General features: G+C 40.1%; 1 non-coding gene across 1 annotated transcript; it reads right to left on the bottom strand.

The window, feature by feature from the left end:
- Positions 1-17,200: 17,200 nt before the first annotated feature.
- Positions 17,201-17,307, bottom strand: LOC140876744 (small nucleolar RNA R71). The gene has a single exon (XR_012148980.1). It is a non-coding gene; the product is annotated as a small nucleolar RNA R71 (small nucleolar RNA).
- Positions 17,308-17,552: the final 245 nt, after the last annotated feature.

Genomic DNA, 17,552 nt, shown 5'->3' with positions numbered 1-17,552 from the left:
ACATTTTTAAGGCTTATGCATCAATTTTCTCACGTTTTTCTGTCATGGATGGTTCTAGAGTGCTGACCAATGGGTAGAGGGTTGAGATAGGGTCCGTAGGATCGTGTTTGGATGGTGGTTTAGGCTGGCTAGGCGTTGGTTTAGGCTGGAGTCACCATAGAAGCAAGATGAAGCGCAGATTGTGCAGTTTTTGTAAAATGGCTAGTTATTGGTCCATAGAGCAGTTAGGGTCTGGTTTTAGTAGGGTTAGAACCGAAAGAAAGTGGGGAATATAGGCCAGGTGGTGCTCCGTCCGGTGGCCAGAGCAGGCGACATGAACAGATTTACTGCAACTGCTCAGGGCTACGCGCAAGTTGGGCTTAAGGAGAGGAATGCTAGGGTTGTGTCTTGTGTTCAAGCGGGCCGAGCTCGGGTTTTTGGGTCTGGGTTGGGTCTAAAATATAATGAGTCAAGTTAGTTGAGTTCGGGTCCGGGTTATGTTAATTGGGCTCGGGTATTTTTAATTTTATTTAATTAAGAGTTTAAGTTATAAATAATGAGCTTGAGTAGGCTTAAGTAATTAATTGGGCTACTTGACTTTATGTAATGGGATTAAATAATTAATTAAGTGAGCTCATTAGCTTTCATGGGCTTGGGGTCCATGAGAATTATTGAGCCGGATCACGTTAGATTAAGTTGTTAATGGGCTTGAGTTGTTTAATGGACCAATTTGAGTGTTAATGGGCTTGGATATTTTATTTGGGCTAAAACTTAAGTTAATGGGACTAAGTTCGGTTATTGGGTCAGTCTGGTAATTTATGAGTTTAAGTCTAAGGGGTCAGCAGTTCGAACAAGTCATTAGAAAAATAAAAGATTCGTAAATATATATTTAATTCATGCATGCATTTTTATTAGATATATAACTATGATTTTTAAGAAAATAAATTTAATATATATTTACAGGCAAATTTTTATGAAATCAAGAAATAATAAGAATTTTTAAGTTCATGCATCATGTAAGAATTTTTATGTTTAAGGTCATGTTAAGAAAAATAAAGTTTTTAAGGAAGTTGAAGTGAAGGTGAAAAGTGATTTGGTTGGAGGCCGAGATACCTGGGCCCGGTGACCTTCCTGATAATGTTTATGTTATAATGAGTTACATCGAGTGTTTGTGAAGTGGCAACATAGAGATGGAAACTTCACTGCCACGTACGTTGGTTTTTATGATTGATCAATCGTTAAGTATGAGGTCACCGACATGGATACGACCTATTGAGATTTAAGAATTTAAGACATATCATTTTATGAAATGTAATAAGTATAATGTTTATGATGAATTATGTATGATGTTTATGATTAAGCGATACATGTTTATATGCATATGTTTTTTTAAAGATCATGCACGTATAAGTATATTCGCGTTATTTTATATGAGGTATGCTTGCATGTGGTTTCATGTCGTTATGTAAGGATAGAACGTGTTGAACCTCTAGGCTCACTAGATTTAAATGGTGCAGGTAAGCTTGAGAATATTGAAGAAAATGTAGTCCCGACTAGCGGCAAGGGTGTATGAGTATTCAGACAGCTAGACACCCGTGACCATTGCAAGTGTTGATACGAGTCTTATGAGATTTTTAAGATATTATTATTATTTATTCCACACATGAATATTAATTATCTTTATTGGTTTGTGTTGTGAAATTAAGTTTTGGTGTTTACAATTACAAAGATGGATAACTGATCGAGCAACCAAGAAACTCTAAACTAAATTATGAAGCTAAACTGCCTCGCGCTAAACTGCCTCGCTCAAACTGGCCGAAGACGCTAAACTGACTTCATCAGATTACCTAGCTAAACCAACTTTATCAGTTTACCCTCATCAGTTTACTACCTTGCCGCTTTTGGATAAGTTCTTCCGTACTCTGACACGTCCTGCAGAAGGTAGTGCCGCGATGCAAAGGGAAAATGTCGGCTCCAGAATTTGTTGTTGATAGTGACAAATCCAACGGAAATAATTCAAAACCTTATCTGAAGATTCAATTTGAAATTATGACCGTTAACAATCCAAGGGTATAAATAGAGATCTTGATCGATCAAAGGAGCTCTCTCTTGCGCACTGAAATTCTGGTTGCATTGCTCGTTACGAGAACATTTAAAGTCTTACACACTTGAAGATTGATCAAGGAACTCAAAGCACAAACGCCTAAGTGTTATTCAGATCATTGAAGGATCAATTTTGTGCTAAAGATTTCGAGTTATATTCATCTTTGTTCCATTATCAGCCACGCTTCAAAAAATCTCATACATGTTTTTTGACGAAATGAGATGTGGGAAGATGCGGAAGATGATGTAGATCAAATGATGATTACATTGCTTGAAGAGGAAGAGCAAAAACTTCAAAAAACCTGAAGAATTGCACGATCTAGAAATTCAATGGGATATATGTATCGAGATCGTAAAGATGGGATTCTCGTCTTGTCAAATATTATTTCTCCAAAAATCCTACATTCAATGGACGAGAGATGCTGTAAGAAGACAAAGTTGTTCGCCACGTCAAGGATGCACAGAGGCTATTCTTCAATTGGCATATGCAACCCTCCGTCGACTCTCTCGATGAGTATGTACAAATGTGTGAAAGAAGTATGCTTCAAATGCATGAAGAGAAACACGGCTTCCTTGGAATGCTGGGTAGCCTTGATTGCATGCACTAGGAATGAAGGAATTGTCACGTAGCTTTGAAATAAAAATATACTAGATGTGATTATGGCGTACCAAAATAATTCTTGAAGTCGTCGCACCTACAGAATTATGGATATGGCATGATTTTTTTTGGCGTTGCAGGATCGCGTAATGATATAAATGTTCTTAACGAATCACCGTTATTCAACGTAGCCCTGCGAGAAAATGCTCTAAATGTTCATTTCACGATGAACGAAACATCTTATACAAAATGATATTATCTTGCATATGAAATCTACACGGAATGAGTTGTTTTTTGTCAAGATATTTCTGTGTTTCGAAGACCCCAAGATGAAGAAATTCAAGAAGAGACTAGAGTCTTCAAGAAAGGATGTGGAGCGGTCATTTGGAGTGTTCCAAACTCGTTGAACAATAGTTAGAGGTCCTGCACGATCTTGTTACAAGAATGATCTAAGGAATATCATGTACAATTGCATTATTTTACACAACATTATTATTGAGGATGAGGGAGATAAATCGGTCAATTGGTCAGATGAAGACTCTCCTCGACCATCACGAATTGTCATGGGCTCTACCAAAGAATTCCGAGAGTACCTCTAGAATTATAGAGAAACACGTGATAGAAAAGCACATCACCAATTTCGAGCCGAATTGGTTGAACATATCTGGACACGATACAAATGCGATTAGTGAGAAATAAATTTATAACATTCAATTTATCGGTTGTGTACGTTTATATTTTTTTATTATTAACAGTCAATTTATCTTGATATTTGTCACTTGTTTACGTTTAAATTTTTTAATTTATGTTGGTTTTATTAGTTGTATACGAATGTGATTAATCAATTCAAACTTTATCATTAATTACAAAATTTTAATACAAATTCAATCAATCTCAATACTGATGACGCATTTGAAATTCGATCACGCCCAATAGGGCAACAGAAGGTCAAAAGATGGAACAAAGCCAATGTAACAGATGACAGAGAAATCAGTTGAGATTAAGAAGAAGGATGCAAAGATGTTACACAAAGAAATTGAATTGGAACAAAAAGATTATGATATGCTTATGAATGATACCAGTGGAATGATGGAGGTTCAGCTTCATTTACATATAAAAATAGTTGAAGTAATTGCAAAGAGACGTGGCATGTAGTAATGTATCATTTTTACGCTTATTTATTTATAATTTATGTTGTTCTATGTAGTTTTGTACGTTTATGTTTTAAAATTTTATGTTAGTCTTCATCGGTTGTGTACGGATGTGATTAATTATGATGTTCTTTATTATCTACTAGTAATATATTATGTTGGGTTTTATTTTGTTATATTATTGTAAGGTTTTAATTTATAAATTTTTTAATTATAATTATAAAGTAAAAATAAAATAGCCCAAAAATAATATTTAGATTTAAAAAAATCAATATAGTGCAACGAATAGTATAACATTGTTTGTGTGTAACGAATAGTATATCATTGAATTGTGTGCAACTGATAACGTAACTGAATTGTGTGCTAAGGATGATATAAAATTGAATTGCTTGCAATGGATAGTATAAAATCTAATTTTTTACTCTATAAATATGGTCTGAAAATTTCAATTATGTCATTCAATATTTTAAAATTCTCAACACTTACAATAAAAATGTTTGAAGATCCACGCCGCTCTTCAAAAAATCTCATTCATGATTTTTGGCAAAATGAGATGTGGAAAAGATGCGGAAGATGATGTAATCGAATGATGATTACACTACTTGAAGAGGAAGAGCAGAAACTTCAAAAAACCTGAAGAAATGCACGATCTAGAAATTCAATGGGATATATGTATCGATATCGTGAAGATGGGAATTCTTGCCTTGTCAAAGATTATTTCTCCGAAAATCCTACATTTCACGCTGAAGTATTCCGGAGGCAATTTCGAATGTGCAGATAGTTATTCGTTTGCATAGTCGATGCCCTAACAAATTATTCTGGGTACTTTCAATGTATGAGAGATGTTGTAGTAAGACAAAGTTTTTCGCCACTTCAAAAATGCACAAAGGCTATTCTTCAATTGGCATATGCAGCCCTCCGCCGACTCTCTCGATGAGTATGTACAGATGTGTGAAATAAATATGCTTCAAATGCATGAAGAGAAACACGTCTTCCTTGGAATGTTGGGTAGCCTTGATTGGATGCACTAGGAATGTGTAGAAACTGATGGAATAATATTGTTTTGATATATTCCCAAGAATAAATACAAGACTAGTTTATATACAACTAGAAAACCTAAGAGATAAAAGGAAAATACAAAATACAAAATATACAGAAGATAATATAGAATATATTCCAAGATATAGAATATATTCCAATAGGCCCCCTCAAGATGGTGAGCTCATAGAGACACCAATCTTGGAACATAGGAGACGCAGACGAGCACTAGAAAGCGGCTTTGTCAGAGCATCAGCCAGCTGATCAGATGACGATACATGAGAAACTCGAATTTGTTTACTCTGAACCAGCTCACGAATAATGTGATAATCCAGGGCAATATGTTTCATGCGAGAATGAAAAACAGGATTAGCACAGAGATAAGTGGCCCCAATGTTGTCACAGTAGATGGAGAATGGAGAGAGGCCATTAGCAACCCCAAGTTCGACAAGAAGTGATCGAACCCATTGTATTTCAGCAGCTGTAGATGCAATGACACGATATTCTGCCTTAGTAGACAAGAGAGCAACAGTCCCCTGCTTTTTGGAGCTCCACAAAATGGGAGTTGAACCTAAGAACACAATATAGGCACCAGTAGAGGTGCGGTCATCAGGATCACCAGCCCAATTCGCATCACAGTAGGCATGCAAGGTCTGAGAAGAATTCATTTGAAGAAGAAGACCATAGGAGTGTGTACCATTTAAGTAGAACAGGAGATGTTTGACTGCACCCCAGTGCAGGGAAGGAGAGTACATGAACTGAGATAATTTGTTAACAGCAAATGCAATGTCAGGTCGAGTAAAAGACAGATATTGCAGACTCCCTACCATTTGACGATACAGGGTGGCATCAGCAGGGGAAGAGCCATCCTGGAGGTGCAGAGCTGCAGTCGTGGCAAGCGGAGTTTGAACTGGTTTGGAGTCAGTCATGTTCGCCTGAGTGAGAACATCAAGAAGATATTTTTTCTGCGATAGACAAAGGCCCCTGCATATGAAGCAACCTCCACACCTAAAAAATACGATAAGGAACCCAGATCTTTGACAGAAAAACGACGAATTAGGCGATCGATGAAGCCCTGAAGAGCACCAAAATTATTTCCTGTGAGAATGAGATCATCAACATAGACAAGGAGATACATAGTAATATCGCCAGAATGATAAATAAATAGAGACGTGTCAGCGAGAGAGCAAGTAAAGCCAACACTGATGACAAACTGACGAAGCACAGTGTACCAAGCACACGATGCCTGTTTGAGACCATAGATTGCCTTGTTCAATTTACAAACATAGGAGGGTAGCGAATCATCAACAAAACCAGGCGGTTGAGCCATATAGATACAGTCATCCAATTGACCTTGCAGGAAAGCATTATTCACATCCATTTGACGAAAAGACCACCCATTAGAGACAGCCAGAGACAACAAAATACGAACAGTAGTGGGCTTCGCCACAGGACTGAAAGTATCAGAGTAATCAAGACCTAGACGCTGATGAAATCCCTTCGCAACAAGGCGAGCCTTGTAGCGATCAACAGAGCCATCCGGTTTCCGTTTAAGCCGAAACACCCATTTGCAGCCAACCACATTTTGAGAGACGTCAGAGGGAACAAGATCCCATGTGTGATTACGAAGAAGAGCATCAAACTCCTCAGACATGGCTGCAGGCCAGCGAGGGTCCTTGAGAGCGGAAGTATGTGTGGTTGGTTCAGATGTAGTGAAGTCAGGAACAACGGTGAGGCCAAAACGAGGGTTGGGTTTGAAGATATTGTTTCTAGAGCGAGTAACCATAGGATGGGTGCTGGATGGTTGGGTAGGGAGGATGGCCGTTTGGTTGGGTGGAGGTGGAGGTTCGGTCGTGATAGGTGGCGGGTTCGGGGGTGGTGTAGCAGAGGTGCAGGTGTTTGGCACAGGACACGGCTCAAGTGGACAAGGTAGTGAAGGATCAGCAGCCAGGGAATCCTCCATCTGCACATCAGACGGCACTCCAAGAGATGAACCTGCACCAGAACCACCACTGGCAAAGGGAAATTCAGACTCGACAAAGACAACATGACGCGAGACGAAGATTTTGCAAGATGAGAACTCAAAAGACAGGTAGGCACTCTGTGTGAGGGAGTAACCAAGGAAGACACAAGGTGATGAGCGTTGGGTAAGCTTGTAGGAAGAATATGGGCGAAGCCAGGGGTAGCAAAGACAACCAAAGATACGAAGTTTAGAGAGATTTGGGGGGACACTGAGCAGGCGTTTGAAGGACGACTTGTAGGACAAATTGCGTTTAGGAAGTCTATTGATGAGGTAAACTGTTGTGGCAAAGGCAAAAGGCCAAAACTTGGTAGGGACAAACGCATGATGGAGAAGCGCTAGACCAGTTTCAACAACATGACGATGACGACGTTCAACAAAGCCATTGTGTTCAGGAGTATAGGGAGGGGTGGTGTAATGACCCTGCATGGTATCACCTACTAACTGGCAACTAATAGCATGCATTAAACTTAATACAGCAAAATAACTTAACAGAGTAAGACATGCGGAAACAAAACCATAATATACATATCAGCTTAGTAACATAATCCAGACTTAAATCTGTAGTGATACAACCAAATCGAAATCTTAAACAGTAAACATTATACAGCTATATCGAATCCTGCTGTATAATAAAATCCTCAAGGCTCCTGCTCCCTAGTCCTGCCTTGAACTACCAGCTCCGTCCATCCTGCGACCTGCCCCATGGAATAGGGTGTCCAAGATAACAACTAGGACGTGAGCGCTACGCTCTGTACATAGACATGAGTAAACATATGTATATAATGCATGCAACATGATGTCTGGTAAAAGATCATCTGAAAAGTCATGCTCAGAACGGGCGCCATATGAGTGCTGCCACCGCACGGATCAACCTCTGGGTGCAACCACACTCGTCTAGTACACCAGAGTAGACAGACGTAAATGCCCCCGCCGTCGCGGTACTCTCAGTGACAGACTATCGAGTATAGAGTTGAGCGGCTCTATAATCAGGTATAACAAGGAATAGGCTCAACGTGTATATGCACATGACATATGAGTATAGAAAACGGTAAATCATACATCATGCCATATAATAATGCCAAATAAATGCAACATATAAACATGTATACTCGCTGGCAATCTCAGTCAATGTGTACGTACCTCTAGGCTAGTTCAAGTATAATAGGATCCTAGGTTCCAAGCCTATATTCAAAAGTACACCGTATCACTACATAAATTCTATAAGCCTTAACTAAGCTAATAAGTACTCCCAAAACTTAAATAGATTCCCGAACCATACCTTCGTCCGTAGTTAGCCCTTTGAAGTCGCTAGTCCCGGATGACTATAACCACACCTTGGTTATTCCAGAACCTCTATTATAACCGATAGGGCCCTCAAGTGTATATCTCACACTATATAACTGAATAAAGAAACTCGGGAATTCGTAATTCAGAAATGAATCTGAGAAGCCTTATTTATAGGCAAATTTCTCGGCCAGGATCGGAACTTCCGATTTCGGGATCAGAGCTTCCGATCCAGCTCATTGCGTGCATGTCTGCCACGCCAGGATCGGAACTTCCGATCTACGATCGGAGCTTCCGATCTGCTCTATGATCGACACTTGTCAAAACTCGCGACTGAGTCATCGATCATTTCTGGCAGCTGGGGATCGGAACTTCCGTTCCAGGATCGGAGCTTCCGTTCCGATCGGAGCTTACTATCCAGGATCGGAGCTTACTATCTGGGATCGGAGCTTACTATCCGGCCCAAAATTAAAAAGCCCAAATTTTACTTCTGAAGTCCAATAACACTCCGAAATTGATTAAATACCAACCCTTAATCATGTTTAACATATTATTATCTTAAAATGGTATCTGGGTTACTACATTCTCCCCACCTTTAGATATTTCGTCCGCGAAATAACATCTAAAGACAATAAAGATAACAATATGAAACATCAAACCATGTCTTATTACAACAACAGTAATTACATCTTACATGGTAATAAAAAATACAAAGCAAACAACTCAGGATATTCTGCTCGCATACGACTCTCAGTTTCCCAAGTTGCTTCTTCAACGCCTCGGCGCTGCCACTGTACCATCACAAGTGGTATAGTCTTGTTCCGAAGAACTTTCTCCTTCCTGTCTAGGATACAGATTGGTCGTTCAACAAAAGACAGATCTGGCTCTAGCTGAATATCAGTAGACTGAATCACATGAGATTCATCAGCTATGTACTGTCGAAGCAACGACACATGAAAAACATTGTGTATACTGGAAAGAGATGGCGGTAAAGCCAAACGATAAGCAACATCTCCGATCTTCTCCAGTATCTGAAAAGGCCCAATGTAACGAGGAGACAACTTGCTTTTCACACCGAATCTCATCACCTTCCTGAAAGGTGATACTCGCAGAAAAACATATTCACAGGGCTCAAACTGAAGTGGCCTGCGGCGAATATTCGCATAACTGGCTTGTCTATCTTGAGCAACTTTGATCCTATGCTTGATCAAATCTACCTTTTCTACAATCTGCTGCACCAATTCAGGACCCTCGACTTGCCGTTCCCCGACTTTATCCCAGAATAACGGAGTACGACACCGTCGACTATACAATGCCTCGAAAGGTGCCATATCAATACTACGATGATAACTGTTATTGTAGGAAAATTCAATCAAAGGTAACTGATCCTGCAAGGATAAACCAAAGTCCATGACAGAAGAACGTAGCATATCCTCCAGCGTACGAATAGTGCGCTCTGACTGCCCATCAGTCTCCGGATGATACGCAGTGCTCAAACTCAGAGTGGTACCCAACGCCTGCTGAAAACTACCCCAAAAACGTGAAGTAAATCGCGGATCTCTATCACTGACAATACTCACTGGAATCCCATGTAATCGCACAATCTCCTGGATATATAAGCGTGTCATGCGATCATAAGAATACTCCCGGTTATAAGGAATGAAATGTGCTGATTTTTTCAAACGGTCAACGACAACCCAGATAGCATCACACTGACGTGAAGTCATAGGCAAGTGGGTAACAAAATCCATAGTCACGTGCTCCCACTTCCATTCGGGAATCTCAAGATTCTGCAGTAATCCACCTGGTCGTCGATGTTCAGCCTTGACCTGTTGACAAACCAAACATCTCGAAACAAACTGATAAACATTTTGCTTCATTCCCTTCCACCAGAATCTAGTTCGCAAGTCCTTATACATTTTCATACTTCCAGGATGAACTGATAATCGACTCCTGTGAGCTTGAGATAGAATATCATTCCTGAGCTCCGCAACATTAGGTACAACCACTCTATTGGATAGGCACAATAAACCATCTTCCTGAAAATGGAATCCAGATGTATTAACTCCATTGGCTAGACGTGCCAATCGCTGAGTCTTAACATCAGATATCTGAGCATCTCTGATCCGAGAATACAATACTGGCTCAGATAGAATAGTATACAAACTAATCCCATTCCTCCCTTTCTTGTGCTTGAGCGTAAAACTCAATGAACAGCACTCTTGAATCATATGAGATATTTCATTAGTCTGAAGTGCAGACAGTCTCACCTGCCGACTCAAGGCATCAGCAGTAAGATTAGCAGAACCTGGATGATATTTGATTTCACAATCATAATCCTTCAGGAGATCCATCCAGCGTCTCTGTCGCATATTCAACTCTGCCTGAGTGAATAAATACTTCAAACTCTTGTGATCCGTAAATATCTCAAATTTCTCGCCATAAAGATAATGTCTCCAAATCTTGAGCGCAAATACAATGGCGGCTAACTCGAGATCATGCACTGGATAGTTATTCTCATGCGTCTTCAACTGTCGAGAAGCATAGGCAATAACATGTCCATGCTGTGTCAACACACATCCCAACCCCTGACCAGAGGCATCAGTATAAACAACATAACCTCCTGATCCAGAAGGTAGAGCTAGCACAGGTGCAGTAGTAAGACGTCTACGCAGCTCATGAAACGACTCCTCACAATCCGAGGACCAAATGAAGGTAACATCTTTCCGAGTAAGCTGAGTCAAAGGCCTTGCTAACTGTGCAAAATTCTCGATGAACCGACGGTAATATCCCGCTAGACCCAAGAAACTATGAATCTCAGCAACCGTTGTCGGACGAGACCAGTTCAGCACTGCCTCTATCTTACTAGGATCAACAGATATCCCTTCACTCGAAATCACATGACCGAGAAATACTACCCGATCAAGCCAGAATTCACACTTGCTCAATTTCGCATATAGCTGCTTATCTCGTAACGTCTGTAGAACAATCCTCAAATGCTGTGCATGCTCATCCTTGTCATGAGAATAGACAAGAATATCATCTATGAAGACGATGACAAATCTATCCAGATAATCTCGAAATACCTGATTCATCAGATTCATAAAGACTGCCGGTGCATTCGTCAAACCGAATGGCATCACCAGAAATTCATAATGCCCGTATCTGGTCTTGAAAGCAGTCGTAGATATATCTGAGTCTCGTACCTGCATCTGATGGTATCCAGATCTCAGATCTATCTTCGAATAAACAGAAGTACCCTGTAGTTGATCGAACAGATCATCAATCCGCGGCAAAGGATACTTATTCTTGATGGTGACACGATTCAACTGCCTGTAATCAATACATAATTGCATCGATCCATCCTTTTTCTTGACAAACAAAACAGGTGCTCCCCATGGAGAAACACTCGGACGAATATATCCCTTATCAAGCAGATTTTGCAACTGCTGTTTCAATTCCCTCATCTCTGACGGTGCCAGACGATAAGGTTCTCGGGATATAGGCATAGTTCCTGGTACTAGATCAATACCAAATTCAACCTCTCGAACCGGAGGAAAACCAGGAATCTCATCAGGGAATACGTCAGGAAACTCGCTGACAATCGGTAGCTGATCAATACCCGTACTACTCATGGACATATCAACTTCATAGATGAGATAGCCCTCCCCACCTGACTCCAAGACATGACATGCCTTCAGAGCCGAAACAAGTGGCATCGGAGGTCGCGCACCCTCACCATAAAAGTACCAGCTATCACCCTCAACGGGATGAAACTGTACCAGACGCTGATAACAATCCACAGTAGCGTGATACAAAGTCAGCATATCTATTCCCAAAATACAATCAAAATCCGTCATCGCTAATATCATCAAATTAGCCGATAAAACATTACCCTCAAATTCCAGAAGGCAACCCATCACTAGACTCTTAGTTACTACCTCCTGCTCCAACGGAGTAGATACAACTAAATCCATATCTAATGATACGTAAGGTAATCTATGTCTCTTAACAAAGCGACTAAAAATAAAGGAATGCGATGCTCCAGTATCAATTAATACAAGTGCAGGAATACCACATAACAAGAAGTTACCTGCCAACATGCGATCGCTTCCCTCAGTAGCCTGCTCCTGAGACAGAGCAAACACCTGCCCTTGAGTCTGGGGACGAAAACCAGAAGAACTCTGTGGTGCTGGCTGCTGACGTGGAAAAGTAGAAACCTGAGATCCAACCTGGGATCCCGATCCACTAGCAGAACCCATGCGCTGAGGACAATCTCTCCGCAGATGTCCCTGCTGACCACAAATATAACACGCCCCAGTAGCTCTCCGACATAAAGCTGCAGGATGCTTCCCACCACAGTAGCTACAAAACTCCTCCTTCTTCTTATTCTTCCCAAAGCGGAATGTACCTTGTGAACCACGAGAACCAGACGAAGTAGTAGGAGTAGAAGAAGACGTAGGTACAGATGGCACAACAGATTGAGCTCGAGGCTCAAAAGATCCACTAGGCTATGCTGGCATCATCAACTGTCCACGCCTGTTGCTGGTCTCCACAAGACGGCAACGGTTCACCAAAGTCTCATAAGACACCGGGTCATCACAGACGACAACTTGTGCGTAGATATCTTGGTTCAGGCCTTGCAGAAAGATATCATACTTTGACGCATCACTCGCATTTATATGAGGACTGAAAGGTAGCAGATCAAGAAATCGCTGCTGATACTGATCAATAGTCATTGATCCTTGCCTCAAAGTAAGCAACTCCATAGATCGTGCTTGGCGAACAGCCGGAGGAAAATATAATTTCTGAAACTCCCGACAAAAATCCCCCCAAGTCACCTGTCCTCTCTCAGTACGTGCCTGAGCAACCTTGGCATCCCACCAAAAACGTGCTCTATCCTCTAGAACGAATTCTAGAACTTCCATTTTCTGCTCCTCAGTACACTCAAAAGCTCGGAACGTGCTCTCAAGTTTAGACATCCAGCTTCTAGCTTGTTCAGGATTCTCGCCTCCCACTAAGGGTTTCGGTCCTACCTGCATGAACTTATTAATAGTATAGCGACGTCGACCCTCATGAGGACGATGTTGATCATCCTGATGATGATGGCGACGATGATGATGACCACCTCCCTGGCCAACACTACCATGACTCTCGTCAGCCATATCCTGAAAAGAATTGCACATTAAAATCCCAAATGCGCAAGAATTACTCTAACTAATTCTAAATCCCAAATACTAATCCCAAAATCTAAGCATGCTCTGATAAAAAAAATGTAATGACCCTGCATGGTATCACCTACTAACTGGCAACTAATAGCATGCATTAAACTTAATATAGCAAAATAACTTAACAGAGTAAGACATGCGGAAACAAAACCATAATATACATATCAGCTTAGTAACATAATCCAGACTTAAATCTGTAGTGATACAACCAAATCGAAATCTTAAACAGTAAACATTATACAGCTATATCGAATCCTGTTGTATAATAAAATCCTCAAGGCTTCTGCTCCTTAGTCCTGCCTTGAACTACCAGCTCCGTCCATCCTGTGACTTGTCCCATGGAATAGGGTGTCCAAGATAACAACTAGGACGTGAGCGCTACGCTCTGTACATAGAAATGAGTAAACATATGTATATAATGCATGCAACATGATGTCTGGTAAAAGATCATCTGAAAAGTCATGCTCAGAACCGGCACCATATGAGTGCTGCCACCGCACGGATCAACCTCTGGGTGCAACCACACTCGTCTAGTACACCAGAGTAGACAGATGTAAATGCCCCCGCCGTCGCGGTACTCTCAGTGACAGACTATCGAGTATAGAGTTGAGCGGCTCTATAATCAGGTATAACAAGGAATAGGCTCAACGTGTATATGCACATGACATATGAGTATAGAAAATGGTAAATCATACATCATGCCATATAATAATGCCAAATAAATGCAACATATAAACATGTATACTCGCTGGCAATCTCAGTCAATGTGTACGTACCTCTAGGCTAGTTCAAGTATAATAGGATCCTAGGTTCCAAGCCTATATTCAAAAGTTCACCGTATCACTACATAAATTCTATAAGCCTTAACTAAGCTAATAAGTACTCCCAAAACTTAAATAGATTCCCGAACCATACATTCGTCCGTAGTTAGCCCTTTGAAGTCGCTAGTCCCGGATGACTATAACCACACCTTGGTTATTCCAGAACCTCTATTATAACCGATAGGGCCCTCAAGTGTATATCTCACACTATATAACTGAATAAAGAAACTCGGGAATTCGTAATTCAGAAATGAATATGAGAAGCCCTATTTATAGGCAAATTTCTCGGCTAGGATCGGAACTTCCGATTTCGGGATCGGAGCTTCCGATCCAGCTCATTGCGTGCATGTCTGCCACGCCAGGATCGGAACTTTCGATCTACGATCGGAGCTTCCGATCTGCTCTATGATCGACACTTGTCAAAACTCGCGACTGAGTCATCGATCATTTCTGGCAGCTGGGGATCGGAACTTCAGTTCCAGGATCGGAGCTTCCGTTCCGATCGAAGCTTACTATCCAGGATCGGAGCTTACTATCTGGGATCGGAGCTTACTATCCGGCCCAAAATTAAAAAGCCCAAATTTTACTTCTGAAGTCCAATAACACTCCGAAATTGATTAAATACCAACCCTTAATCATGTTTAACATATTATTATCTTAAAATGGTATCTGGGTTACTACAGGTGGTTAGATGAGAAATCTCATGCAGACTAAGAAAGTCTTTGAGAGCAAGGAATTCACCACCATTATCAATGTATATGGTGAGAATGAGACGACCAAAATGTTTTTCCACAAGTGACTTGAAGCACCGAAAAATAGGGAGAACGTCCGACTTATGTTTTAAAGGATAAAGCCAAATATATTTGCTGTAGTGATCAACAAAGATAACATAATATTTATAGTCATCACTAGAAAGAACAAGGGAGGTCCAGACATCAGAAAAAATAATTTCAAGAGAAAATTGAGAGGATAATGAAGAATCATGATAAGTGCAATTTTTGCACTTATATTTTATATGAATTAGCTTGGCTTTTGTTGTTTTTTGAGCGATATTATGCAATTCTTTTGTTGTTTGTGTTGTTTGCAAGAATTTGAGTGTTAATTATTTTATTTGAGGAAAAAGGGACAAAAAGAATTGGAGAAAAGAGTTGAAAAATGGATTTTGAGAGTTGATCAGTATAGCGCTCCAGCGCTATCGTTTAAGCGCTCCAGCGCTATACGGGAGTCTTCCGAAAGGTGAAAAGTCGAGGAAATAGCACTCCAGCGCTATCATATCAGCGCTCTAGCGCTGTTGAGGAATATTGTCGGGCGCTCCAGCGCCGAGTTCTAGCGCTCCAGCGCTGTGCAGTGTCCAGTTTTGGAAAGTCTTGATCGAGTTTTAAAAAGGATTTTATGGCTTATTTTGGAGGATACGAGGGTTTAGAGAGTTTTTGGAGAGCTATAGGACGGCTATTGAGAGATTGGAAGTTGACAAGAGCTCAAGAAACCGGTACGAAGACGGAAGACGGCGGCATCCGGCGACGGAGAAGCTTCATTCTAATTCGTTCTAGTTTCTCTTTGAACTCTATTTTCTAAGTTTTATGGATTGTTGGAAAAACATGTGTTATTTGATTCTGAATTGCGTTATGAACTAATTTCTTAGTCTAGAGGTAGACGAATCTAGACTGGAAACCATGATTGAGATATTTTGATTTATATATTTAAATTTTTTCGTACAGTTTATTTGTGTTTTTCTGACTTTAATGCTTTCAATTTATTGGTCATAGATTGAATGATATTTTATTTAGAATCTATCACTCGAGAGAGGAGATTTTGAATACGACATAGGAAAATACATCTTTGGTGTTTATATTGTTCGAGAGGCATATAACTCCATAGAAGTCATTAGAAGAATTCTTGTGCTATTTACCGGATTTAATAATTGAACTTTGATAGAGATATTGAGTTGACTATTGAATACGAATTTCTGCTTGACATTTGAGAGAGGTAGTAGAAAATAATAGGGATTCTTGGCTAATAAACTAGAAGAATTGATAATTGAACAATCATTAGAAATAAATTGTGATGAACAGTCAAGTGAAGTCGAACCTCTAGCATTCATCGCTTATTGAATTTTTCTCTCGTGAACTCGTGATTATTTATTTTTGTTTCTTGCAAATTTTAGTTTTATAAAAATCAAACCATTTTCGTAGCTCTACATAGGATTAGGATTTTATTAGTTTCAAATATTTAATATAATATTATTTATTCATTCTTCTTGGGATTGACTTGGACTAAATTCCTATATTATAACTTGACATCGTGCGCTTGCGAGCGAAAAACACGCAACAAGTTTTTGGCGCCGTTGCCGGGGATTGAATTTTATTTGATTTTTATTAAATTGTGCTAATTAGTCTTAATTTTGATTTAGAGCATTTTTATTTTATTTTGTTGGTTCTAATTTAAAATCTTTCCTGTCTATGCAGTTTATGCGAAAAAGCCAGAGTTACAACTCACTGCTCTTTGATCCGCAAATTGAGAAAACTGCTAAAGCTTTGAGAAAAGCTAGAAGAGAAGAGTTGCAACAAATGGCTGAAGAAAAAGAAAGAGAAAGAGTTGTCAATAATGCCCCGGTGCCGATCAGAGATCACTTTAGACCGGTGATCAATACTCATTATTCTGGGATAGCTAGGCAGAATATCACAGCAAATAATTTTGAGTTGAAGCCAGCTCTGATTAATATGGTGCAGCAAAATCAGTTTAGGGGTGTAGCTACTGAAGATCCAAATTTGCACCTGCGTACTTTTCTGGAGATTGCTGATACAGTAAAGATTCATGGTGTTACTGAGGACACCATCAAACTACGATTGTTCCCGTTCTCTCTTAGGGACAATGCTCGTAGTTGGTTGCAATCACTACCTCTTGGGAGTATCACTACATGGGATGATATGGCTTCCAAATTTTTGGCTAAGTATTTCCCACCTGCTAAGTCGGCTCAGTTGAAAATAGAGATCACTACATTCAAACAGCAAGATTTTGAGCAGTTGTATGAAGCCTGGGAGCGGTACAAGGAGTTGCTTATAAATTGTCCAAACCATAACTTTTCGGATTGGGAACAGATTGTGTTATTCTACAATGGTTTGAATGGGCCAACTTGTATTTCTGTGGATGCTGCAGCTGGAGGTTCAATATTTTCTAAATTTCCTGAATAGGCTTATGAGATGCTTGAGCAAATGACTGTTAACAGTTATCAGTGGCCGAGTGAGAGATCTGCAATAAGAAAGCCTGCTGGAATTCATGAGTTGGATGCATTCACTGCTTTGACTGCTCAGATGGCTACTATTTCTA

Source organism: Henckelia pumila, chromosome 1 (genome assembly GCF_033568475.1).
Source record: "Henckelia pumila isolate YLH828 chromosome 1, ASM3356847v2, whole genome shotgun sequence".
In the NCBI taxonomy this organism is placed as follows: domain Eukaryota; kingdom Viridiplantae; phylum Streptophyta; class Magnoliopsida; order Lamiales; family Gesneriaceae; genus Henckelia; species Henckelia pumila.
The sequence above is the reverse complement of the archived record's forward strand: the minus strand, read 5'-3'. Positions and strand labels throughout refer to the sequence as shown.